General features: G+C 43.7%; 2 long non-coding RNA genes across 3 annotated transcripts in view; one reads left to right on the forward strand and one right to left on the reverse strand.

The window, feature by feature from the left end:
* Positions 1 to 24,201, forward strand: part of LOC132324435 (uncharacterized) — a 36,057-nt gene extending 11,856 nt beyond the window's left edge. The window contains exons 2-3 of the long non-coding RNA XR_009485624.1: positions 19,386 to 19,550; positions 24,070 to 24,201. This is a non-coding gene — a long non-coding RNA (uncharacterized LOC132324435). The remainder of the gene's footprint in view (positions 1 to 19,385; positions 19,551 to 24,069) is intronic.
* LOC132324434 (uncharacterized) overlaps positions 22,854 to 27,445 on the reverse strand; it is a 51,339-nt gene continuing 46,747 nt past the window's right edge. For both annotated transcript variants that reach the window (XR_009485622.1, XR_009485623.1), the window contains one exon: positions 22,854 to 23,592. This is a non-coding gene — a long non-coding RNA (uncharacterized LOC132324434). The remainder of the gene's footprint in view (positions 23,593 to 27,445) is intronic.

Genomic DNA, 27,445 nt, shown 5'->3' on the forward strand with positions numbered 1-27,445 from the left:
GCTGTAAAGTAAGGCAAATGCCTGTTTTAACAATGGCAAATAGCAAGTGGGGAAAGGGATGGGTCATGTTTTATTAATGCTCAGTGTGTCTCAGGTTTGTCAACACCCTCACCTGTGGGGCTGAGGAAGGGAGCAGCATGAGCGAGGAGGAGCACATTAATTTGTGATCTTGGGTGCAGAATAGCAGCACTTGAGTAATTGCTTTGCCAAAATCTTCATTTTAGGGCACTGTGTTGCTTTGCAGTTTGATGGTGACCAGGTTATCCTTAAGGCATGAAGGAGGGTTAGTAAAAATTCCCAGTTAGAACTGGAGTTCATAATTTACATAGCTGTCAACTGATACTGAGTTCCCATGTGACAGATTTTGAGGTTTTCTTGGTGAGGAACGACAGTGAACTCCAGCTTGTGACCATTATGTGCTTCTCTTTAGTTGGGCTTGATGGACAGAAGGAGAGTTTGTTTTCACTTTCTGAGCAAGATTCCAGAGAAGTTTCTGTTTCATTCCTGCGAAAAATAGAAGGAAACTTGGAAAACTCTTCCCTCTCACTGTAAATCAAATGGACCCTTTTTGGATAGTCCATGCTAGCACAGCTCTTGGGTAGCAAATTTGGCAGGAGGAGGGTGTGTGGGTGTCCGTGTGTGTGTGTGTTGATTTCCAGATTTGCACCTCTCTCAAGTGCAGCATCCAGCTTTTGCCCTTTTTCAAGCCTTCCTTCTGTTCTTTCCCTGGGTGCCTTACCATGTTTTTGCTCACAGGAACACCTTCCTTCTCTCCCTCCATGAGCTGCCCTCTGGATTCTCCATTCTTGCATCCCATTGCAGGGCTGCTGCAAAGCCAGCCATGTCCCTCTGTCACCTCCCTGTGCCAGTTTGCTTCTTTCCCTGCCACCACTTTGTCCCCAGCTCCTGCTCGCTGGGGAAGGAGATGACAAACTGTCACTTTCTCAAACACCCTCTCCTCCACTGACTACTCTTAAAGAGGCAGTGGGATAAATGAAATTCAGCATTCGAAAGGCTCAACTCCTCCAGAAAATATTCCACCCACAAGTGGGGAGCTTCAAAATCCATTCCTAGCAGTTAATGCTCCATCCTAAATGACACAGCTTTTCAGTAGTGACATGTGCATTGATCTGCATTACAAAAATAAGAGAAATAGCACTTCTTTTCAGCAGCAGATAATTACCAGCATACATCAGGTTCCCTCCTGCTGATACCCACAGGGTGGAGGGGATGGGAGTGGGCATTAGGTGGAGGGGATGTGGCTGGCTCACACGATCAGCCAGATAAATAATATTGATTGGGATTTGTGTGGAGCCTCGGCACACCCCTCCTGGCTGCTGCCATGAGCCACGGGGGGACATTCGCTCCAGTCACAGGATTCACCCCAGTCATGTCTGCCTCACAAAGGTGCTGGTTAGGCACGAGCAAGCCAGGAGCTGAGAGCTTCTCCAGCCCTTGTCAGGAAAGAGCAGAGCCAGGTGGCCATGGCCCAGGTGGAAGAGTGGAACAAACTAGGGGACAGACGTGTAAGAAACCTCCCAGTTCCATCAGTGGGGCACAGCCACCCTGGCAAAAGCACAGAACTCCCCTCTGTGCCTCGCCTGCCACCCCTCTGCACACAGGCAGTTTGGAGCTGTGGGAGGTAATTCCCAGTGGCTGACTGCTGATTCTTGCAGGCTACATGAAGAAACATTGAGCTCCACTGGGACCAGGCTCTGCCTGAGGTGGTTGAAAAGTCCCCCTCTCTGAGGTTCAGCTCTGGGCTCTAATGAGCAGCCTCTGCTCTGTTCAGGTGAATTCAGCTGTGCAGGAGCTCCTCTCAATGAGCTCCCCTTGGGCAGGAGACACCCCAAATATCTGTGAGGGAAGGGGTGCCACTCACCAGCCACCAAATGCTTCACTTCCCTCAGGCAGGACAAGGGCCGTTACTTGACTCTCCTCTCTTCAGGGCAGATGCCTGAAAAATCACTGCTGTCATTTTTCTGGCTGAACCATCAGTACACAAAAACACCTTCATTTTCATAGGAGTGCTGGAAAAGCTGCAGCTAGCAGAGAAAGGGGCTGCTGCTGCCTGTGTGGGACTTTCCCATTTCTCACTTCATAGTCTGTGGTACTTTAGAGGCGAATAAAGCTCATTGCCAACGGGACTGAAAGTGCTCTCTGGGTCTAAGCACACTCCAGTGTTTTAGCTCCACTGAATTTCCTCTCATCAGTGAATGCAATCTGCCGTGAGAAAGTTTTACTGTCTCTGAGTCCTTATGAAAACATTCTTAGATAATTGAGACATTCCCAAACAATTAAGATAACCAGATGTGTCTGTTATTTGTAATTACCTGAACATGAATTCTTTCTTCAAGAACAGTTCCATTTTTTTGTGCTTTTTGAATTACTCCAGATAATGGATAGGAAGATTAACTCCTCTGAAAAGTAATCTGTGGTTTGTACCCAGCATGTCTCATTCTGATGCAAAATCACCTCCTCCCAGAATTAAGTACTGGGGCTGAAATAATATGTGAAATGAACTTTCCAGTGCTGCTGTACTTGTGGTCCCCAGCCTGCAGTGCCCTTGCAGGTGACACCATGAGGTGAACGTGGAGGCTTGAAGTCTATGAACAACCCATGAAGAAGATGCTAAAATGATTTCTTCAAGCAGGGAAAATTGCTGAAGGCTCGAAAGTGGTTTCACAAACCACTTCGTTAAGTAGCACAGTTTGAATAAAAGGGCTTTTGCACATGCTGCATTTGCACCTAGAGCTTCTGCAGCATTTTCATTTTACAAAGCACCTGGCTTTCACTGCATTGCAGCGCCCAAGGAGAGGGAAGTTGAGGCAGCCTGGCAAATCCACAGTGTAGGAAAGACACCTCTGTGTTTAGTCACTTCTTCTTCTGGGCTTCAGTATCAAAATTGATATTTCCAGTCATGACTTCCTGTTGCAAAAGGAGTTTTCTGAGTCTTCCCCCTTCCCCACATCACCGAACAGAGCTTGACTGAGAAGGGGTTGCTCACAGCCAGCTCTGGGGTTGGCATTTGTCCCTCTTCTGAGGAGCCTCCTTCTCTCTGCTTGCTCCTGGTGGGTTTCCCTCCTGCTGTGCCTGCAGCTGTGCTGCTGTTTCCCCAGGACATTGGCTCCACTCCCATGCTAGTGCAGGCTCTTTGGAGGCAGCTCCCCAAATTCAGCTCCCCTCAGGAACTATGTGTCCCTGGTCCTTTCTGGGCCAGGGTCTCTAGCTCTGTGCTGGTTATTACTGAATTGGAGTCACTACCTTCAAATCCTTTCTTCTGGTCCTTTCCTGGCACTGCCTCTGTGGAGAGACAGGCAAAGGGCAGCGCTCTTGGAGCTCAGGGCAGTTAAGCTGTTTAATCACAGCTTTTATCCTCACATCTTACTGCTCATCTGGTACCTGGGCACTGGAAGGAGGAAGGGGCAAGTGTCCTAGTCCCAAGGTTCTGGTCTGCTTTTCCTCTCCTGACTCAATGGCCTCATCTTTGTCTTCTCCCCTGACAACTTCCTCCCATTTTGTATGCGCTTGTAATTGACAGTGGTGAGTCCAGTGGTGATGATGTCACCTTCAGTTGTTCCAAGACAAGTTTATTTTTCAGAAAAAAAGGAAGAAAAACAATTCTTGCATGAGAACTCACACTGGTGAGTTCAATATTAAGGTTTTTTTTCCCTTGAAGCTCTTTCCCTCTTTCTCTTGACAGTTTTGCTCTGGGCGCTGTTATCTTTGTTGTCCCAAAGGAACATCCTTGAGTGTGTTAGTCATCAACTGAGACTTCTGTCACCACTTTTCAGCCTGCTGAGGACTTACAGATCACAGTATTGTCGGGGTGCTGAAAATAGATGGGGCTTGGAGGTGGTTTGGGAGACTGGTGAGAAATTGCACTCCTGCTCATGGTTAGGAGCTTTGCTCAGTATGAGGTAAAGTCCATCCTCTCTGCTGCACACAGGGAGCTGGGACACCTTTCACAGGTAGAGGAGCACGTGGTGGAAGATCTGGTGGTTTAAATTCTCTCTCCTTCAAAAATGGGAGGCATCATCCATTGTTACCTGGGAGCCTACTGATATTTTCAGGCATTTTTCATCCCTGGAAATCCAAGGCAGGATTTCTGGTGCAGGGAGGCAGTGCAGCACTGATTTCTTCACTGGGTTCCTTCAGGGCTGATTCTCCTCAATCAGACCAGTCCTTTTATGTTATTTTATATTTTATATTGTGCATGTTTTTGTGTTGCAAGAAAGGAACATGCACATTTCTTTTGTGTGGTCATTTTGTGTGCAGAAAAACATGGCAACCTTTGGAGGTGAACTCCCTACTGGTGGGGAGAAGGAGCCTTATCTGAAGCAAACCATGTGCTGAAGTTTGCCTTCAGGTGAACTAAGACTCTACAAAGACTGGCTTGGGATTTCAGGAATGGCTTGAAGACCTATAATAAAGTAGAGAGTTGCACAAAAGGATTTAATTTTAATAGCATTGTGTGTGAGAGCAAGAGGGAGAAGGCTGGAGCTTAGTCACACGGAACGGAAATATAGGAAGGGAGGCAGAGGGAGAAGAAAACTGGGCTAGGTCAAAAAGATTGCAGAAAATTCCAATAAAAGATGAGCCAAAAGCACGAGGCATGAAGCAGGCTGGTAGGAAAGTGTTTGTTCAGTTTGAATGTATTTGGTACTGGGACAAGAGCAAGGTGAGAAGGGAAGGGAAAGGAAATTGAGCCTACAACTACTTCTGTATCTACTACTGAAAAGTGTAACCACTACTGAAATGTGGTTTTTCTTCCCTTTGAGAATGTGTGAATGCTGCTTTTTTTCCCTCAGGAGTTTCTAAGTGTCTTTTTGTACTAACAGTAAAGCAGACATGGAGGTCCTACAGTGAGCAACATAGGTGTGGCTGGAGGTGCCCAGGAAAACATATCCATGGAATATGTCTATCAGCACCTTTTGTCAGATGCAAGTTGGTCTCAGGAGCACTTCTGGTGGAGCACTGGGGTGTTTGGCAAGGCCAGGAAAAGTGCTTCAGGCTTGGAGCCTCCCAGGTCTCCATTCCTGCAGACTGCTGACGCTGCTCCTTCTCTCTCTGTCCCCATGGATATAAAAGGGTGCTTTGCAGCCCCTGCCTCATAAATGCCATAAATGTGCCATTCATGGTCTGCTCCTTTCCAGGATGTGCAGGGAAAAGGAGGGGAACCTTTCCAGGGCTGAGCCAAGGATGGCTGAAGACAGCCCTGGCCTTGGGGGTCCCAATGAGCCCCCTGCACAAACAGCATTCAGCCTGCCCTCATCACAAATCCTGCATTTCCAAATAAATATTTTAATAAAAGGGAATTGTGTAGATTGTTAGTGTAGCTTATTAGGTTTTAAAAATTCATGTTTCTAAATTCCCAGTATTATTTTCTCCCTGCTTTAAAGGGAGAAAAAAAAAAGAAACGAAGGAGGGATGGCAGAATCTCTTTTCAATAAGGGTTTAATTGTCTGTTTCATCTGGAAAGCTCTCTGAATTGAAACTCCCTTCTCCACAGTGCTACCTGAGCACTTCACAATTTTATTCTCTTGAAGTGTCTATTTTACCATTTGTCTCACTTTCAAGCTTTTAGCTAGAACTGGACATTTGTGGCCAGACAAAGGAATTTAAACTAAGTAGCGTGTTATGGACTACTTCAGGTGACTCTGCTTGGATTATATCACTCTGACACTGCAGCAGCTAAAGCAAAGGGCATTAACACGAGCCCATTGAATGTAGACCTGCAACTGAGATGAGAGAATTTCACTGAATTTCCCATTGCATCCTTCTACTGACCTTACCCCTGTGTTTGGGAGATGCCTGAACTAAGAGAAATATTTTATCTTTGGGGTTTTTTAAGTTCCTAGAGAAAGATGCTTATGTACCAGGAAATTATATGCTTTACCTGGGGTAGCTCATTTGGTTTTCTGTCTCATTTGATTCCCAGCTTGGAGTTTAGGTTGGAAAATGGAATAGACTTAGTGGCATTAATGGTATGGCAGATGGGGCTGCTTTGTAATGGGTGGTGAGGGCAGGCACCTGAGTCTGGCAGAGTTTTGCAGTAGAGGACAATAATGAATATGAGTGGTAAATCATTCAAATGACAGATAATTCCTCCTGGAAAACTCAAGAGAGCCACTGGACTGGAGCTGTTGGAGGTCTGTGAAGCAGTAGGTGCTTAGGAGCACCTTGTGTTGGCAGTCAGAGGTACCAGCACTAGGAGGTAAATTTGGGACATAAAACCCCTCTGCTGTTACTGTCTGTACTTGGGTACATTGCAGGAATGCCCCTTCCAGTACTGCTCAGAAGTCATAAAATAAGCTAAGCAGCTGTTAAAGGGGAAGAAATAATGTGTGGCAGAGAGAGATGAAGGATATGCATAAAAATATATAGGAGACCCTTCTGATGGAAATGTGAAATGTGACATTTTTGTGTCTGTGATGCTGCAGAGTGCGGTGGCTGTGCTGGTGGCAGGGCTGGAAAAAGGGTTGTTCTTTTATTAAGGGCAAACAAAATGAGGGCAAAATTTTTTAAGTTGAGGAATTTTGTGGTACTGGAAGGCAAATTACTGCAGGCCCTGGTACAAAAGAGCAGGGGTAAACAGCACAATGTGCTGGGAGTTGCAGCTACGTGTGCAGCAGGGCCGTGCATACATTAAGTGCCCGCGTTGTCAGGGCGAGTGACAGTGGTGACTGAAAGCCAGGCAGGAGCTCCTGTCAGCGCTGGGCAGAGTCACAGCACTCCTAATAACCAAGTCTATTCTGCTTACATCTGACATGGGCATCCAGAGCCTCTGCTTTGGGGAATTTTATTTATTTTGACCTAGGGAAGGCTGCTGAGTGGCTCCGTTGGGTGCAATCCTCCTGCCATTGCAATTAGACAAACCCATCCATGCTGGTTCATCAGGAGGATGGAATTTTCTGCTCCCTCTTTCCTCTCTGTATGTTTTTTTCCCTCCTGTGGGACTTTACTGTAGGAAGGACAAAAAGAAAAGCATGGGGATAGCTAAAGAAAGCTCTTCTGGAGCTGTGCCTTGGATGCTCTGACCATTTGTGAAGTTATTCCATGAGGGGCAGTGAATCATGGAAGTCTGAGGTTTTGTGCCTACAACTGGGCACCAATTTGTGCAGAAAAGGGACTGCACAGCCCCAGATTTCTCCTTCCTCCCCAGGAAAGCTCTTCAAAGGCCAAATCAGGAGATTTAGGCCATGTCCCAGTTTGATTAAGGTAGGTCTGTGTGTGACTTACCCTGGGCTGAGCACATCCAAGGCAGGAAGGTAAACATCCCATTGTGCTGGATTTGATGAAAGAAAATCCTGGAAAACCTTGTGCTTTTCTAAGAAAACTGCCAGAGGCAGATTATTAGGTCTGAATTAAAATGCAGACGAGATTCATTAAATTGTTGACCCTGCCCCCTCCAAAAAAAAGTCAGGTTGCCATCTTAAATTGACAGCATTAGAGACAAATTATGTGCACTGATTAATAAGTGTGGGCTAAATTACGGCTCGGAGAGTGGTGGGAGCGCAGTGGGAATGCGAGCGAGGGAGGGAGCGCGGGAGGCAAAAGCCACCCTGCCTGTGGGCACAGAGCAGTGCCAGGGGCTGGGGGTCCTGTGGCACCAGGGATGATGGAGGAAGCAGCAGGAGGATGAGCTTCCTCCGAGGAACCCGTTCCCTCTGAGATGCTGCTGTGACTCCCTGGTGCCAACGTGCTCCCCTGGGACATCGGTGCTACGGATCTGTGCTGAGCTCGGGGACTGCATTGTCCCTCTTCTTTGAGGTAGGGGAGCTTTGTATTCAAAAAAGGAAAAAATTCACCCAAACCTTGGATGGGTTGGATTTAAGAAGTTAAATAAGAAAGGTAGGGTAAACTAGAGACTTGAGAAGCTAGTTTCTATCACACTGGGGGAAAAAATATACTGACCATTTCAGCCTTTCAGATGAAAAAGGGAAAAAACCAGGCATAATAACACGTGGATTACTCACAAGACATAGTTCTCTGCAGATACTATGACCGGTACGTAAATAGCAAAATGAATGTTATTAACATGTTAATTTTACTAACCCTTTAACCTATTGATTAGCCAAACAGAAGGAAACAGCATCTTTTCATGCTTCAGCCCCCCCTTGCTTTTCATGTAATTGGATTCAAATTCACATCTGTAGCTACTAAACCAATGTTTTCAACCTTTTTTCTACACCTCCCCACCCCCAACTGTTTAACCTCCCATCTCCAGCGCTGGCATAAATGGAAGCCTTTATTTGTGAATATTCCGATAAGCACTTTGCCTCCAACTATATTGTTCAAGTACCAGCATCATTGTTACAGCTGTAATTGTTACTATCAAGACACAGTTCTTTGTAATTAGAAAGTCAAGATGGTATTCAGCAGTATGGCAGCACAGATTCTCATTTGTTAGGCTATTAGAAAAAAAATGTTTACAGAGAAAACAGTGTCATTGTTTAGTGCTCTTAATTGACCATCTGCCTGGTAAAGAAATGTCCAAAGAAGGATAAATAAGACTATAGTGCACTTATTTATTTATTTTCTTTGTGCAATGAGTAAATTAGGAAAAGCAACAGCAGATCCAAACTAGACAAGACATTGCTAAATCAGGCTGCAAGTGAAATCATGTCATGAATACATTAACTTTTATTTCTCTCAGTGTCAAGACTCATGTCTGCATCTTCCTCAAAGTTTGTTGGGAAGAAAAAGGAGGCCAGATCTTGGTGGGCACTGTGGAGTTGACAGCATTCATCTTTTAACAAAGTCAAGCATATGCTGCTTTGAGTGCAGCATCTTTGCATGCTCAATGACGTGTTTAATGTCACCTTTCCCACTGTAAATCATCCCTGAGTAAATCCACAAGGGAGAGTGGTACTAGGAATTAAGCAGGAGAGAAATAAAATTCATGACCATGTGGTTCTATCTCAGGGAATTTGGTACGTATTGACAAGAGAGATTCACACCTGACGGGGCCGAGAGCTAATTTGTAGTAGGGTTGTTTATCTTCTGCCTGAAAGGAATACTTTTTCATATTTAATGTGCATTTTCCTCATCTCCATGTGTGTATGTGTTTGTGATTTAGCGTGGCTAAGGGTGCATCTGCTTTTGCTGCTTGGCAAAAATGTAGTTTCAAATTTCAGGCTAATTCAAAATTCTGAGTTTTCCCTATGAAAAAGTAAAGGAGGCACAGTTTGGCCTTCAAAAACCAGGTTTGATGTTTCCTTTGCACAAGGCACTGTCTTAGGTAGGGAGTATTTGATCTGTTCTTGCAGCATTTGTTTACAGTCTTGAAATGAGAAATGAAAAAACCCCAACAGTATTACCATGCTAAACCAATATGGTAAATGACCAAACTGATCTTTTGCACTATTTGTCTTCCAACATTCCAGGTGGAAATAAACCAGTACATTTATATGTTGATTTATTACAGTGTGGCGTTAAAAAAAAAAAACAAAAACAACAAAACATGAAAAGGAGAAATGAACTAAAAAGAATTGCATTTATAAATAATAATAATTTCTCAAAACATTACCAGCAAGAGGAGCCCCAGTTCTCCTGCTCCCTGGTGACTGGACCCTGGCAGGGTCCATGCAGAGCTGCCACCACTCAGATGGTGACAGGGGACAGAGCCAGTGACAATAGTCATGGTGCAGATAGGGAAAATTTCCCAATTCTTCAAAAGCTGACAGTGTTTTAGCCATCAGTTCTTCAAAGGGAATTTCTCTCCATAAAACCTCTCCTTTGATGCCTTCACCTGATTCCTCAGGTGCATCATGCCCCATCCATCTGTTCCTAATGAAACTTTCCCTTTTTCCATCTCCCTGTAGTTGCTGTACTAAATACTGACCCTAATATTTTTTGTTTCTTCTTCTTCCCTGCGTATTCAGTCTTGTGCACAGATGTATTTTTTCTTTGAGTTTTGAGGGAGTACCTCAAAATCTTGCTCTCCTGCCTGATGGCTTTTGAGAAGGGGTGGTAGCTAATGGAACTGAGCCATCATTTGTCTTAAAAAACACCAAACAAAACCCAATGCTTCTAAATTTAGAATTTTCTTATTCTCCCATTTCTGAGGATTTTTCACTAGTATCAAGTGCAGTTTTTCAGAAAGCAGTGACCCACCTTATCAGTATTTTTTTTTGATTTCCAGTAGGCAATATAACTAATATAATGACTTCCATTCAGCAGGTGCAGGAAGGTGAGAAGTGGGCAGAGCTTCCAGGGTGCTGAACCTTTTTCCTGTCCTACAGACACACAAAATTCCGAGTTCCAAGACCTTTCTTTGATCTCTCCTGACCTAGAACCGATGGAAGTAGTGAGACTGGAAGCCTGCTCAGATATCCTGTGTGGATGAGGTCCCCATTCACACCACCCCTTTCCTTAGTGCTGGATCAGTTTAGAAGTATTCCATAGTGACTCCTTGCAGGTGGCTTCACAGAGTGCCCCTGTACCTGTCTGCTCAGTGCTGGGGCTGTGCTGGCCCTCATCTGTCACCTTGTCCCTGGGTCCCCTGTGCTTGTGCTCTGGAGAAGCGAGCAGAATGAGCAGCTCAGGAAAATCTGATTGACACCAGTAGTTTTAAGCTCATGCATGTCTAGCTACTTGTTCAATTTGTTTAGTCCAGTGGTCTCCTTTATTAGGAGCCTTAGGGTTTTTCTTTTGATTTGGCAGGATGATTATAATGAGAGCTCCTTAGTGCTACTCCACCAGGGTATCTGCCCACTTGCTCTCAGCCTCTGCTGTATAGCTTGTGATTAATGTAAAACAGTCAGATGCCCTTCAGATCAGTCGAATTTGGGGATTCTATTATAAACATGAAAAGCGTGCTGACCGCACAAAGCCCTTGGTGGTACCAATTAAAGACAGCGCCATTCAGTTGGCACTTCTCATGCCGCTGCTTTTTTCCCTTTTTCCCTTTTTTTTCCTTTCATGGCAAATCTTTTCCATGGCAGTGGTGGCCCCGCTGCCACCACGCACCTGTGCCATGCTCCAGCCCCAGGGCACGGCTGCCAGTGGGGAAGGGAAGCACCTTGCCCTCCCCTCTTGCTGCCCGGTTTCTGTGCCCCTCAGCTCCTGCTCCATCTGGCCAGACGTGAGCAGTGGGATTTGAGTCCAGGCTCTCTCTGTGTCACCGTGCAGGGACAGGCAGAGCTGCCTGCGCTGCCCCCAGCACAAAGCCCTGTGGTGTCCCCTCCCCATTCTGCAGAGGCTCCGGGCTGCACCGCAGCTCATTTGATAAATTTCACGGTAAGACCCCAGCTTATCTTCATTATCTTTTTATTTCAGTCAGTATTCCAAGTATTCCTTGAATGTCATGAGTGAAGAGCTGGATTACACACAAAGTGTCCAGTGTTAAATCCTATTTACATGCAAAAGTTGTGCCAGTTTACCCTGAGGTTAAATCAGTGCAAACCCCTTCTGTGAGGACTCTTCTAAACTAATGAGAATGACCTCCCATAATTTCTTTAATTAAAGAACAACAACCACCTAAATCAAGATAAAACATGCTTCATATTAAATAAGGTTGGCCAAGCAAATGGGTTTGCATTGCTTGAAGTGCTGACTCCTCGTTTTACACGGACTGAATCCCACAAATGCCTTGGACAGAGCCAGTGCCAGCCCTGCTTTCTGACTCTGCAACAGTGACAGGATGTCACACCTGCCCCTCTGAAGGCAGCACAGGCTCTGCCTCTGCCTCTGGGGTGACCGAGGTCTCTCTCCAACATAACCCCTTTGTGCTAAATCCCATGCACCACTTCTGGTATTCCACAAATCCACACGAACTGTCTGGATCAAGGCAAAAAAAGTGTTTTTTTCATGCAAGTTACTCCCCCCGCCACCACACCGTGTGTGTCAGAAAGGAATAAAACTGCACCATATAAAAGCAGAGAGAAAAATCCTTTATTTCTGAAATTTTATCTTCCAGAGGCAGGTTTTTCCTTGCATAAGACTCTCCATAAATCTGAGGTCTTGTAACTTTGATCTACTCACCCCCTGCCTACAACATAGACTCCAATCCCACCTCTTCCTTAATGGACTGTAAGGAATTGAGGAACACTCATGTAAGAAACAACTCTCACTACTGGTTCCTTATTTCTCTGCTCATTTCTTAAATTAAAAAAAAAAAAAGACTTTTAGAAGCTATTTTGGGGACACTTTCAGCGGTGAAGGCAAGAGCCACCCTCCTTCCTTTCCCTGCTGATTCCTGTTTATGCAGGGATTATGTCACTGTCCACATCAGTGGAAGGGGCTCAAAGCCCAGCAAAGCCAACCAGCAAAGTGACACCATCAGGGTGTGCCTGAGTCTGTATCTTGCTGCAGCAAAACCTTAGAAACAAAATCACTGTGATTAATCCCAGCAGAAAATGTGGGCAAAACCAGAATGTGATTTTCTTCTCAATCAATATTATGGAGCTCCCACTGATCTTTTAATATTGTTTTGCTTATGGATGAAAAGATACTGAGGTGCCAATATATTACAGTCATTCATGTTTAGACCTGTAAATGAACCCCAAAATAATCGTCATATTTTGTTGCCTGCTCCATATACACACTCAGCCTACTTGTATATAAATTAAAGATAAACTGCATTTAATCCTGTTAAGCATTAAAATGTGAGTAAACAAATTGACTAACAAAATACAGGGGGATGGCAGAAAAAGAAAATAAGCTCAGAAAATAATTGGTTCTAAGGAAGTTAATGAAAGTTTGTAGCATGCTTTTTATATGAATAGAGTTCAGAAGAGATTATTTTTTTGAAGTGTTACTCACAAATCTCCCATATCCACAATAGATCTTTTGTTAACTGTACCTGCACATTTATTGTGTACGACAGCCTAATAAAATGAAGTCATTTTAATAAACATTGTATCAGAATATCCTATCTTCTATGTGGCACTGTGAATTTCCACTACTGAAGGAAACATTTAACATCCTCACCATTTTAATACTTTTAATAAATATTTGCAATTCCTGTGATAATGCATAATGGCAGAAAAATGCATTGCCTCCAAAATTTATGTGGCTGCTGGCAGGTGGCCATTTTCCAATTTTCTGTCTCGCTAATATACATTTATTATGTATTTCTAAGGGCTTTTCTTTTCAGTATTTGGCTTGCCATAAAATTGCTATTTCTTTTACAAGAGAAAGTGCTCGTGACAAAGAAATCTCAATTGAACCCAAACCTGACAAATGGACATCTGCTGGCCAAGCCAGAGAAGAAAAACATTTGCTGAACGTAGCTCTCAGTTTGATGCCTTCCCATCAGCCACAGCCACAATATGTTTGGATCAGAGGCTTGCATTCTGAACTGCTAACAAGAATCAGCCCTTGCTCAGTAATATTTCCTGAAGTGTGACATTGTGTTGCATCATGTTACCCACGACACGACATGGAATAACATCACATTACATGATGGGTTATGACATAGGCAAGAAGAAGATGCAAGTTAATACCATGCATTACATTTTATTTTGTCTAAATTGCAGGAGCAGAGTGAAGGATGAGCTGTGAGTGGTCTCTTCTGTGCTGGCTTTGTGCAATTTATACAACAGCCATCGTTATAGTACCTGAGCATCCACCAGCACATAATTAAACCTCTATTGATGGCTGAAATCCTTGAATCTCTCACTAAGCACATATCGTTCTCTGTGTTTAAGTAGCAGCATTCATTTGAAGAGCCAGGGAGCAGGGACTAAGCATGAAGCCTGAACAGGCAATAAGAAGTGGTAAAACTACTAGGATGATGCATTCTTACCCTCTCAATGCAAGGAAGCTGATTTTGTGAAACTCTTTATGGCATTCACAGCAAAGCAGGGAATATCCTGTGTCACGGAGCATGTGCTTCTTGAGGGTCCTTTCTGGTAGCAAATGATGCTCAGAGAGTGTGATTTGTTATCAGAGAGCTATTTGTGATGGCCAGGAGAGAAGGGCACTGAATAAATATCTACAGCTCTCAGGAACTGAAACATGATGGTGCAGGAGATGGAAAGAAATATCTCAAACAGGCAGAGGAACGGAACCTTGCTGCCGAAGGTGGCTGCAAATTCAGGAGTTTTTGTTTTATTTTTTCACAGCTGTGAAGCAACAGCATAATCCAAATAAACAATATACTGTATATTAAGTTTTGCAGTAATAAGCCTTGATTTAACTAATTCCTGGAATGATGAATGCAGTCCCCCTAGAAGAGGCTGCTGTACAGGAGGTTTAATCTCTGATTTGATGGGGAATTATGGGCAGGTTGCTTCATAGTCTGCATTTTTGGTTTTCCCTTTACTTGGCCTATTTTGGCCCCAGCTCAGAAAATAATCACTGTTTGGGAAAGTGCTTACTGGACTTACTGTGAATGTTTCAGAGCTTTCCTGAATCACCCCTGGAGATCCTGCAGCACTGGATATGGAGAAGACAAAGGCACATTTTTCACTGATGATCATGGGCTTATGCCAGGACTGAAACTGCAGTTTAGAACTGGCCAGATAGAAAATTTCTGGGTATTTTTTTTAACTTAAAATTTAATGTGTCTATTTCTTCTCTATCAAATAATCTATTTCTCTATTTTGAAGCTAATTCAACCGAATTAGGTGCAAACTTTGCAAATTCTCACCAGAATTTACCAGCTGTCCAAAAAATTACAGCTAATCTTGAATATATGCCCAAAATTAAAATTACTTTTAATACATAGTAGTATATGGCTATTTAAGCTAACTAACTATATATTTATATGTTTATTTTATTAATACATTAATATATAGTTATAGTTATAAAAATATTTATCATAGTGTGATTTATTATAGGGATTATATATTATAGGATATGGTATAATACAAGTAGTATTATATTGTAATACATAATTAGTATTAGGGATTCAAGAGGAAAAAAACCCATGATTTTTCTTTACAAAGGATAATATTGAAATATTGGGGGGACAGATCAAGGGCCCCTTTTACCCTCCTGATACTCAGGTCAGTGACAAAGTGTAGATTTTTCTGCATAACTTGTTTCTTGGTCTAATTGATTTCTTCTTTCTGAATGTGCAGCCAGTGCTGCCTTTTCAGAAGTGCTTTGCAGCCTTGCTGCCATGCAATACTTTGTTGAGCTCCATCCTTCTCACACTGGAGACGTGTCTGTGCTTTGTTTGCATTTGTTTTATGGAGTGGAGGACATGAGGGTTTTGTGTCACTCATGTTCGATGCGGGTTGATAAGAACCAGGTATTTGAAGAAATGGAGAAAAGCAGATTAAAGATTTCCTGTCCCCTCATGGCCAGTTTTCTCTTAGATGAAATGAAGGATTTGTGAGTGGGCACAAGTGAGTGATACAATCATGTTTCTGCCAGAAAGTTTAACTGTATCAGTGGGCTGCATCTTAGCATTTTTGATAAAGATTGTCTTCTGAGAAGAATTAATGTATTTCTTACTCTTGCTACTGATTTCATCCACATCAGTGAGTTTAATTTGCTTGCAAAATATTTCTCAGAAGTAACTTTTCCTTAAAAAGGGTGGCCATCAAATATAAAGAAAAGAAATAAACCTCCACAAAAACAAGCAAAGAAAAACACCTGACAACAGGGAAAACTGTGGCAGCTCTCCATGAATCTTCTTAAGCTCATACATTTTATAAGTATTTAATGTGATACCTTGCAGGAATAGACAGCAGCAGGTGACTGCAGTAACTCTGAAGAACAGCTTTCTTCTGTCACTTCTTTTCCAGCGTGGCCCAACAGCATTCCTAACAGAAACTACTTGCACAGCATCCCCATTTCTCTCAGGAAAATCAGTATAGACTGGTAATAATGCAGAGCAACATACAATTAAAAATTAATAGCAAAATGATTACATTATTCTCTTCTAGCAGAAACACCCTTCTACCCTACAACAAAGGCCTTTAAAGCACTTTGGCTGTTTTCCAAAAGAGCTGATGAATCCTGCACCTAGCCCTGCTGCCTGCTGTGCCAGGCAGGAGCTGCGAGTGTCCGCGGAGGAAGCGGGCAGGGGCCGGGCAGGCTCTGCTGCAGTGCCCTCGGAGCGCTGCTGGTGCCCGCCAGGAGAGGCTGCTCCGCTGCAGCAGCATGGCAGGGTTTGGATTATTTTGGATTATTCCAGTAATCTGTGACATTTCAGCTGGGAGACAATGTGTGGGGAAGCTGGGAGAGAGAGGAATTGCTTTGCTTGACTCCAAAACAAAGGCTGTGCAGTGTTACACAGATTATTGTGATCACAGAAGTAGCCTGCATTGGGGCTTTCAGCCTGAGATTATTGACCTTGACATTACTCTCAGCTGTGGGCACAGAACTCTTGGTGCAGTGACTTACCTTGAAGAACAGCATGCAACTGCACAGAATATTTACTTACTGTCTTTTTTTTAATTCTTGAAAACTGTGCACTGCAAGGACAAGTAGGCAGAAGCGTAGTGAGGGATGGAAGGTATTTTATGTGGATGAACACATGAAGAGGTGATTATGTATTGCTAAAAGTCTAATCCCTGGATAAACTACAGTTTGCTATTAATTCTTTGGACTTGCTTAGCTGCTACTTAACATTTCCACGACTTAACAATTATATTCTTGAGCTAAGAGTAACTTTTCAACAAAATGTGTAGGGATTAGAAACATTGATAATTATATTAATTAATATTAATGGGAGTGACAATATTTGTAGTCATATGACAAACATAAGGAAAGCAGGGCTTTAATTTTATCAATTAATTCTGTTTCTAATTGCTTTCACTCTTCAGTTGTCAGAACGTGTTCTCCTTGCAACAAGGAATGTGTTAAGCAGGAAAAGCACAGACCAGAATTAAGGGGAAGGAGGGCTCTGTGTGTGTATTTGGTGCTGTCTATTACCCAGAAGCATCTTGAGCCTCCTCTGTGGGCTTTGGATTTTCCCTCTATTTATTGTAAGTGCCCATCATCTGAAGTGATGGGTTCAGTCTCATTGAGCTGGGTTAGCAGGCAGAGAGGCCAGTCAGGAGCAGGGAATGCCACTGAGTGAAGAGCTTTCCAAATTGTCAACTGTTCCTTCTTCCCACACCTTCCCATAGGTGCCAGATGAGCCCTGGACAGCAAGGCAAGCAGGCCTTGGAAAAGAGAGCTCAGCGTGTGTGTCTACAGCAACTCCTCAGATTTAATACCATTGATGGGCTCCAAGTTGTCTCTGGAGGCAGGCAGGGAGCTGCAGTCCATTGGCCTTAATCCTTCCCTGTGCTCCCGTATCTTTATACTGCTCCACCAGCTCCACACCGCAGTAAAACCAACACAATCCACCCGGGGCTCCCTGGTGGGAGGGAAATCCCTCCCCAGGCCCCTTGCTGAGCGCTGCAGCTGCCACAGAGGCTTCCTGGCACCGGGAGCAGGGCAAACCCATCCCTGCAGCTGGGGCCAGAGCCCTGAGAGGCTGCTCCTGCTTGGTGTCCCCACAGGCTGGGGCTGTGCAAACCCCGGCCCCAGGGGTGGAGGTCTGAAAGTCCCCGTGTCCTGAGACTGCTCTTAAGGCAGAGAAGTTCCCCCTGCACAGAGCCCTCACCACACAGCCATCCGAGAGGCCGATAAAACAAACAATGATGATCTCCTGGGGCAGCTGCAATAAACAATGCTGCCAGCTAAGAATGGTGCCTTTGATGGCTCTGCAGGCGAGAGCTCAGCCATCTCTGAGCTGCTGAACCCCAGCTCACTGCCCTCACAGGCTGTGCCAGCTGCTCCTGCAACGCTTCAGGGGCTGCTCTTCCTCTCAGCTCATCCCTCCTCTGCTCCTCCTTAGCACTGCACCCCTGCAAGGCTGGGAGGATCTCACCAAGCCCAGTACAGGTAAGGGATGCTATCACCCAGCACATGCTGCTTTAGTGGCCTCTGGCTTCTCCCAGATGACCTGGGAGAAGCTGCTGCTGCCTGCTCAGCTGTGCAGATGTTGCTGTCTACTGGTCTGGGGGGTTCCTCACCAACAGCCCAGTAAATCTGGGGGACTTGCTGATGAGCATGAGGGAGGGAATACCCCCAGTTCATTTGCTTCTTGTGGGCTGCAGACCTTGCCCCTGCCACTCCCCTCCTTGGGGGCATGCAATGCTGATCCCCAGCATATCTGCATCTATGCATATTTTTAGAATAAAATCAGGAAGCACAACTCCATCTTGTTGTGCAAGCCACATCATTGTCAGAAGGCAATGTCGGGGCAGATTCACATCTTCTGCGCTGGTATAAACGTTACTCCTTCCCTATCTCCTCTTCAGAGGACAGAGTTCAGAATGAGCCCTTTTGTGTTTGTTTCCAGTGCTCTGGGATGGACCTGGGAGCCTTTGCTTTCCCCTGTCAGGAAGCACAGGTTTAACGGATCCAACGCACCAGAATTGCTTAATGAGTGCTCAGTGAATATTAATAAAAGTTTGGACGTGACTCAGGCTACAATGGCTGAGAAGTTTGAAAGCTTTGGTTCAAGATTACAGGAGGCTGTGAGAAAATATGGTATCCAGCAGCTAGCATATAGTGTGGATATTTCACTATCCAGGGATCTCTAATTACTAATAATGTACAGAAACAGTATGATATGTCCTTACAATTGCAGAATCCTTTTCAAAGATAATCTTTAATAGTTTATTTGACAACCTGTAAAATTATAGAAAATTATTAGTCTTGGGAATTACAAAATTCCCCATAGTACAGTCAAACAATAAAATTATAATTACCTGTGGGTAATTGAAATTTAACTGTTTTTTTATTGTATATTACACATCAATAGCAACATAAGTTCAAGAGTGTCCCCCTCCCCTCCCTTTTCTTTTCCCTACAGAAGTGGGGAAAATGGACAACCCTGCTGGTATCTTGTGAGCCCCTGTCACAGAACAGAGCTTGAACAATTTCGATTAAAGCAGTATGTTCGAGACTGTCATTAGACCTGCATTAAATTACATATCTGGAATGTTAAAAATAAAGAGTACTGAAGCTTATTCACAGCTGCCTGTGGTAAAGTATGTAGTCAAGGTTTTTATTATCTTTGAAGTTCTTATTTTTCTCTTTTCTAAAACTTATTGTTTCATCAAACAAATACCTAGCACATTTAAGAACAGTGTGAGCACATGAGCAGAATTGCTGGAGCTGGATAAAGCATTAGCGTGTTGCCATTCTGTGCTCAGTTGTATTGTTTAGTGCTAACAATGGTAATTTATCATTATACAGGAGGGAACAAAGCCCTTCACTGTCTCACAGCTCCAGAAGTACCTGGTACAGGGCCCAAAGCTGGAGACCCTCTCAGACCTCAGAAGGCACCACTTACCATGAGCATTTGCCTTGTCCCCTTGCAGTGACCCCATGGAGGCTGCTCAGTACTCAGCTCCAAGACTTCCAGGGCTTTTTTCTTAAACCTGAAAAATTATAACCTTTTTTCTTTTTTCTTTCTGACCCAGGCACCTTGATAATGAGACACCACAGCCTGTTCTTGTCTAGTCAGTGAGACCATCCAGTCCCTCTTGTCGTGTAATTTGTGGTGGCTTTACAGACTTTGATGCCAAACTGAAGGACAAACCCCAAGCTTTTGGATGCTGTTCAGCCAGGACAAGTCCCAAAACGTGGTATGTTTGACAGTTACTTGTCTGTACAGGAGCTTTGTTACACACTGCTGAGGTTCACAAAATTCTCTACACAAGGATCAGACTGGCTCCTTCCATTTGATTCTGTAAAATGCTTTGTGATCATTCTGTGAATATAACAGCACAAGTAAAAATATCTCTGTTTTAGTAAGAGTTTCAGTTAAAGTGTTTAATACCCAGATTTTATTGTGAGATAGCATCACAAAGACTGAGCATACCATAATGGCAAGCCAGGTATTGTTATGATTATCATTACTATTATTTATATATGATCCCTGAAGTACTAAGTGAAAACTGGGAAATGGAGTTCCTGAGTCCCACAGAGCTCATAGTAACAGCTGTTTTTGGAGGATGCAACAATAGCAGACCAGCTCTGCTTCATGGAACAATTAATGGTGCATACAGCCCAGTCTGGAGATCCCTGATCCCGAATGGATTTTCCCATTTTCAAAAATCAAAGAGGGTAAAATTTCAGTTGGATCCTGCTTTTTTTTATTGTGGTGCCTCCTACTCTTCCCATTGCCTCTTTTCTCTGCCTGTTGGTGTGAAGGGCACCCCTGCACATTAGAACTGTGGTGTGTCTGTTTATCCAGTAAAGCAGCTGGAAACTCCTCATCCAAGTGGTATTTGAATGCCTTTGCAAGGGAGAGATATTCTGCCTTCCTTACTTGCCCTTCCCATCGGAGATTTTTAAGTGTCTTGGCCTCCTAAAAGCTAAAGTGGAGCTTTTGATTGAGATTTAAACTGAGTGTAAACCTTTGAAAAGTAGAAAGCCCAAGAGGGGCTGTATCACCAGAGCAACTAATGGGCTGAGCTGAGCAGGGCAGAGGCAGGACTGGCCCAAAGCCCTGCTCCTTGCACCAAAGAGCTGTGACCTCATGTAACACACAGAGCTCTGTTTGGCTTTGGCTGTTCCCTAATCCTGACCCTTGACCAACACCTGAAGGCTACAGGAAAGTTTTTCTCCATCCTTATCTTGGCTATCATTCCCTGGCAGATTCCAGCTGCTGAGCTCAACACCCTAAAAAAAGAAGCTGGGGAGTTGTTTTCCACTAGGATTTATATAGATGGGATGCTTGGAAGTTAAATCTTCCATCCACCACAGTGCACCATAGTGTAAGACAAAGAGCAGGAGATAAATTTTCCTGCCTTTGAAATTCCTGCTCATGTCACTCTCTGAGCAAATTTTTACCATTTTGACACTGGTGAGAAGAGCTATTCCAATGTGAGCCTCTTTCTCTGCACTGCAGTGCAGGGATGAAGCTAAGGATGAGCAATTGGAGCACTGTCAGGATTACACCCAGGTCAGATTTTTCATTCTGCTAAAAGACGCTTCTTTGACATGGGAATCAGGAAAATACATTGATGCAATGTGTTGAAAAGGACCAAAAGGTTGTTATTTGCTCCCACCAATACAGAGAGACACAACCCTCCTGTAAAGCAAAAATATTTTCCAGTGAAAACACAAAATTTGACACTGTGTGCAACATAATGGGAGGGCCCAAGAGGGGCTTTGAGGAGCTCCTCAGGGAGAGGGGGCTTTCCATGGGCTCTTTTGCTCCTGTCTGTAGGGTGAGCTCACAAATGTTTGGGTAGAGAAGGTAGCACGCATCCAGATTTTAAAAGAAATAAAATAAAAGGGATTGGCTATTTTTCTTTCTCATGGATGAGGTTTTAAGGTTAATAAAAGAGTTAATCCCAGCCTGCTCTGCAAAAGGGAACAGCTCACATTTGTGAGACTTCAAAAGGCTTCAGAGTGTCTGTGTATGGATGTTGTTATTTCCTGTCAGGGCTATCCCAAGAAGATGGGGGCTGGGAGCTGATTTTTGGAAGAAGAGTTTGGCATTTAACTAAATCAGTTGGAGTGAAAATAAAAAGGTTAGTGTAAAATTATTTTGAGAGTAAACTCCAATTCAGCAAAATTCTGGGTATTTTTTTTCTTTTTTTTTTTTTTTCCTGTGAAAATCTAAAATTAAAACTTACTACAGAGCAGTGGAGGCTGACCAGAGCATTTCAACCAGATGGCCCAGAGAATCTGGTTGGGTTGTTTTTTTTTTTTTTTTTAATCATTACATGACTTTAAATACATTATTGGTTTCAAAGGAAAAAAGAAAGCCAATTTAGGAAACATTCAGCAAATTAAAACAAAAACAAAAAAAAAATGGAAGTATAGTAGGGAGAAAAAGAATATTATCATTTTATTGAATGGTTTGGTGGAAACATAGAAGATCTGGAGAGCATTCTGCCTGACAAACAATCTTGTATTCAGACAGGGGAAATGTGGCCCGGGCTCTCTTGCTGAGTCTTTACTCAGCAGACAAACACGTTACTGGGGTGCTGCTGCCCTTTTTTAGAAGTGCAGTTTTTGGCACTCACAGTTTTCAGGGATTCCCTCCCCCTGATCCATGGTGCAGCTGGGGTGGCAGCAGGCCAGGCCAGAGCCATGGCACAGAGTGATGAGTTACAGAACGGGCTCTTCTCCTGTCCTCAGTGGTGCAGGACACACCTGAGCTCCAGCCCTGTGCCTGTGCAGGAGGGCTGGGCCTCTCCTGCTCCCCAAGCAGCTCAGCCTCAGCCCAGCTGGCACAGCACCAGGCAGTGATTTACAAGGAGAGCTGGGTGTCTGTTTGCTGCCCAGCACTGAGGGAATGATTATTGCACAGCATAGAAAATTACCTCAGGCCTTGTCAGGCTTTTCTGGAGAAATAAATAAGCCTGGGTTCCTTATACTCTTCCTTGGCTTGGTGTTCCCCTGCACAGCTGAGAGTCCATGCTCAGACTCAGAGTAAATGTTACAGTCGATATCCCTCGGCAGAGAAACTGCACTGCAATTTCTTTTTTCTACCTTTTTTCCCTCTTGCACGAGGCTCCTGTGCTACCAGCTAACCATTTCCTATAAGAAAATGGCATTGTGTTAAAGTTATATAGTGTATCATATTAAATTTTATAACAGTGCTTTGTGTTTTGAAAAGACTTTGGGGGGAAACAGCATCAATCAGGGAACCACATTTGATAGACTTGGAAGGGGCCTCCTGGGTCATTTTGTCCAAGACCTCTATGAAGCAGGAAAGCTTCTGCAAAATACCTTTCCCATAAATGTATCTAACCTTTCCTTAAAGACACTGAGTGATGGTGCCATAAATACCTCAAGCAGCTAAACCAGTCTGATTGACCTTACGATCAGAAAGTGTCTTCTAATACTGTAGAGAAGGTACAATTTTCTGTTCTTCCAGCTGCAGCTAAGCAAGAAAAAAGGGCAAATACACAGTAATGGCCAACAATACAGACTGTGCAAACAGTTTTGCTTTCACTTTACTGCCATCACCTACCATAAATCTGGATGTACCCACTGATACTTGGTTTCCCAGTGTAGTGTCTGTGATCCTTGTAGTATCCATCTCACTTTGACTTTTGGAGAGCCACCATTACAGAGTGTGGAAATAAGGAAGATGGACTAGCAGCACTTTCTGATTCAGGAAGCCATTTGAAACCTGATGCTGTGTAGTTAAAGTATTTATTTCTATTCTCTATTTATTAGAATTTGTGAGGCGTTTCTTGTCAGGACCATGGGAGTAGGGGAGGACAGGGCTTTTTACAGCTCTCTCAGAGTGTCAAAGAATAATTTTTATTCCCCCCCAATAATTGTGTACATTGAAAAATAAATACCTGGTAGTTTGGCTGCTTGTTGCTGCAACAGCAGTGCCTTGTGTGCTGCTCTGCCTTCTTTTTCTCAGTGAGTAGTAGAAAAAGTGTCATTTTGGGTAGGTATGTTATTAAATCACAGACACACTCGTTGCTGAGAGCTTCCTGAGCTGTACATAAACTATCTTTGGCTTGGATTTTTTGTCTCTTTTTCATGTGTGTGGTTGGTTTTGCTTTGTTTGGTTTTGGTTTTTTTGCAAGCAGGGAGAAAAGGTGACAGAGCTGAAGGCCAGTTGTTCAAGCACCTCTTTTCATCAGGCATCCCACAGCTGTACTTCTCACACACACAGGTCTGCTGCAAAATGGGACAGGAAGACAAGGCCTAGGAGCAAAAGACACAGAGAAGATAATTTAGAAAGAATGGGGTGATGCTGGGTTAGAAGAAAAGCCAGTGACTCTGCATGTCCCTGCCCACACGTTTTTGCTGTGTCTCCTTCCTGCCTTGTGCCCTTGTGCCAGTTCAGACTGGCACTCACCTGTGGGTCTCAGCTCAGTGCTCATCATTTCATCTAGGCCTTAAGTAAACTCCCAAAAATACAGAATGTTTCAAGGCCTTTTCTGTAGAGTTAGCTAAATGCCATCCTTTCCCTGATGTGCAGAGTTATAAAATATTTGTCTAGTATTTAGTCACAGAGAAATATGTGAAATTACACTAGAAATACTCCTCATCCAGTTGTTAAGGGCAGAGGCTGCTGAGATTGTGACCATTCAACCTGAGAGTATGGAACTGTAAAATACCAATGCCAAGAAAAATACAAATACCAACAGAGCTTTTGTTTATTGTTTATATTCTCTTCAGACACTTCTTCCCATGGCATCACCAAATCAGGCTTCCCCCATCACCACAGAGTCAAGACAGCCCCAGCTCACCTCTCACTCTGCTCCTGACTGAAATTCCAGCTGGAAGAGCAGCCCTTCCCCGCCTGAGTGAGTTGAACCCCCTCAGGATTTATTTCCATGGGATCCTGGTACACCAACTCCCATCACAAAATCAGATCCTCCTGCTCCTGCTGACCTGCTCCAGCCCCTCGTATTCCCCATTTTTCTCTCAGTGCCCTCCATTCCCTACATTGTAAACACTTGTTGGAGGGGAAGAGAAGCATAATTTATTCTTTTATGTTGGAAAGGAAATGAAGGCAAAGAGGGCTTTTTTTGTTCTTTTATCATTGTTGTTATTATTAAGAGAGGTCTTGTTTAGGGCTTTTTTTTCAGGACAGACAAGTTCTAACCTGTACATGTGTGTGCTCTTAGGCACTCCTGAAAATAAAAAACACATTTGCATCCATATGCTTAAAATAAAAAGAAATTACATATCACAGAGGTTTTCTGATCCTGTTCAGTGCACAAATGCCAATATGGGGTTCTATCTTGCAATCCATTTTGATATTTACAACAGAACATGGCATATCATTTAATTTAAATTTGCAGCATGCTCAGTGTAATTAATGCTGTGCAGTGCCTAGAAAATCCTGATTTCTTAATGTGATACAATGCCTGCATGCAGAGAGCTTTTTTTCCAAACTACTGTATCATTTTGGAGCATTAATGGGGAGGCACTGCCATTAAACATGGAAAAAAGAGTCAAGGCCACTTGGTCTTTATGAAACTTCCGTGCAGCTCCCCAAAATATGATGCAAAGTACAGGTTTGTTTTAGAAGAGGGGGAGAGTCAGAGATTTAATTTTCCCTTGACACAGCATGATGCCTGAATAGCCAGACAGCTATTCCTAAATTATGTGCATTTCATTCCTAGGAGCTGTGAGCATTTTGAATGGGCTGTTGTTAAATACAGTACACAAGCATAAATACTCCAGGGAACAGCTAGCTGAAATTTTGGCATGAGCAGAAACCTGATGTAGTATCTGAGCATGTAATAATAATGCATATTGATTTGTTGGGAATGCTAGGAGAGGGGTTTGGTATTCTGGGATGAGAACTGTTAAACTTGGAAACATCTTGTGTGACTATAATATGCTGTGGTACTTGTATGCTGTGGGCTTGGCAGGGACAGAGAGGTTCACATGAAGCTTTAGACTTGGAGACTGGCAGGGTTCTCACTTTTGGAACCAAATACAAAAAACTGAGTGCATGGCAAAGATATTTATATATTATATATAAATTAAGCATGGAGAAATGGGGACCAGAAAGGGGATGTGTTTAGCAAGAAGGGTTGTGACCAAATGCACTTCAAGGTCAGGAGCTTTACTGCCATGGCTGCCTCGAGCTTGGGTGTGAGTTTATGTGCTTTAGGGGGCAGCTCTGTGTTTGTTTGGTACCAAAAGAAGAGAAAAGGAAAAAAAAACAAACCTAAACAACATCCCCCTATCATTTTGCAAGGTATCAGTTTCTACTAGACTGTGCTATGAAAGCACTTCTTCTAGACCTGTTGATAGCAAAACAAATTCTTCAAGTCCTCTAAATAAATCTGTTTCTATACATAATGCTTCAACTTCTCTGTTCTCAGCTGACACCTGACAAGTCCACCTTAAGAGTAATTGGTCCTGCTTTGAACCTCTGCAAGCACAGTGGGGGGAGGGTGGGCACTTTATTGACTTGGATTGATTTTGGTAGGAAGCACATGAGACAGACTCGGTATGCGATGTCGCACCAGGGAGACATCACACTCCTCAAGAACATCTGCAGGCCATGAGCAGGGCTCAAGAGGATGTGGAAGAGACCCTCAAACAACCCCATCCCACCAAGTGGGACCTCTCTGTGTGGTCACCTTGGAGAGAGGCACCAGCCAGGACTAAGTTCATCAGCCAGGTGGGAATTTCAGGGGGTGGTGCCATGGCTCCTGTGGTGGAAGCCATCCCAAGCCACAGGCTGCCTCCACAGGCAGGAACCAAAGGGTTGTCCCAATGCAGGTTGGCCAACATGTTGATCTCTTCTCACTGTGGTTTCAGGCCTCAAGAAGGGCTGTTGGGATGAGAGGTTGGACATTTCCATGCCTGGAACTGTGTTTTCCAGTGCTCTGGTTATTTGAGAGCATTACAGGGCAGCGAAAGGATTTGCTGCTTGGTTTGTGACAAAAAAAGTGTCATTGATATTAATAGCTCTGAGCTACAGACCTAAAACAACCCAGGGAAATGGCAGAACAAAAGGAGACAGAAACAAGATGGCACTGAGGGTCTCCTCAGCAGGGATGCTGATTGAGACATGAGGTGGGGGGCTGTCCCGCCCGTGTGCGCCTTTGGCTGGGGAAATCTCCCTCCTCCCGCTGTCTCGCCTCCCTCATCCATAATGAGGGAAGGAATAACTTTACAGCACACTTTGCATTGGCATTGCATGCTAACTTCATTACTGTTTGCAACAGCCTGTGCAATCCTCAGAGGAAAGGAATAATAACAAAGAAAAAAAAATGATAATTACCAAGCACATAGTTTTCATCTATAATCTTCATTTCAGGATTCACTCTTCCTGATGTCAATATTTTATAATGGAAGAATGAGATATGCTAAGTTTCTGTTTGATGGAAGTAAATTCAGATTTAATATTGCCAAGGAGCTGAATTTTTAATAGAGCAGAGCAGTTTGCAGCCATTGCAGCCCCTGTTTGCAGCTCCTGCCGCTCCTTTGTAGCGGCTCAGCCACGTTCCCATGACCAGGCAGAAACATGGAAAGCTGCTCTGGATCTGCAGTGGGGTGACAGTACTTTGTCACTTAGCTCTGTCACGATAATTGGGAGTGTCACACAATGAAGCAATATGACACACCCCCGGTAAATGAAGAGTTTTCAAAGTGATGTACAGCCCCTGTCAGCTGCTAAAGCTTTTGTTTGCTCACGGAGCCAGGCAGCATTTTCAGGAGGAAAACTGCACTGGAGAGGCACCCTTGGAAAGTTTGTTGGGAATTGATTTCCTCTGTGTTTTTGTAAAATGGAACAGATCCTCTGAACAGGAGAATACCCCCTTTTATCACACACTCCCAGCTTCCAACCTGCTGAGGACTTTCCACAAACTCTTTAGGAATTTACCTCTTTTTGTTAAATTGGGTTGGATCTCATTAATAAAAGAATGGTATAATGGAAAAGAGTTTCTAAAATTATACTGTAACCTAGAATTGCAGGATTCAGCTTTCTCTGCCTGAAGAAAAAAATTCTGAAGCATTAAACTTACTTTATCAAGCATTGCACCTGACATGCTCTCATAAATTTTACATACATTTTAACTTATTT

This window comes from Haemorhous mexicanus, chromosome 3, assembly GCF_027477595.1.
Source record: "Haemorhous mexicanus isolate bHaeMex1 chromosome 3, bHaeMex1.pri, whole genome shotgun sequence".
NCBI lineage: Eukaryota > Metazoa > Chordata > Aves > Passeriformes > Fringillidae > Haemorhous > Haemorhous mexicanus.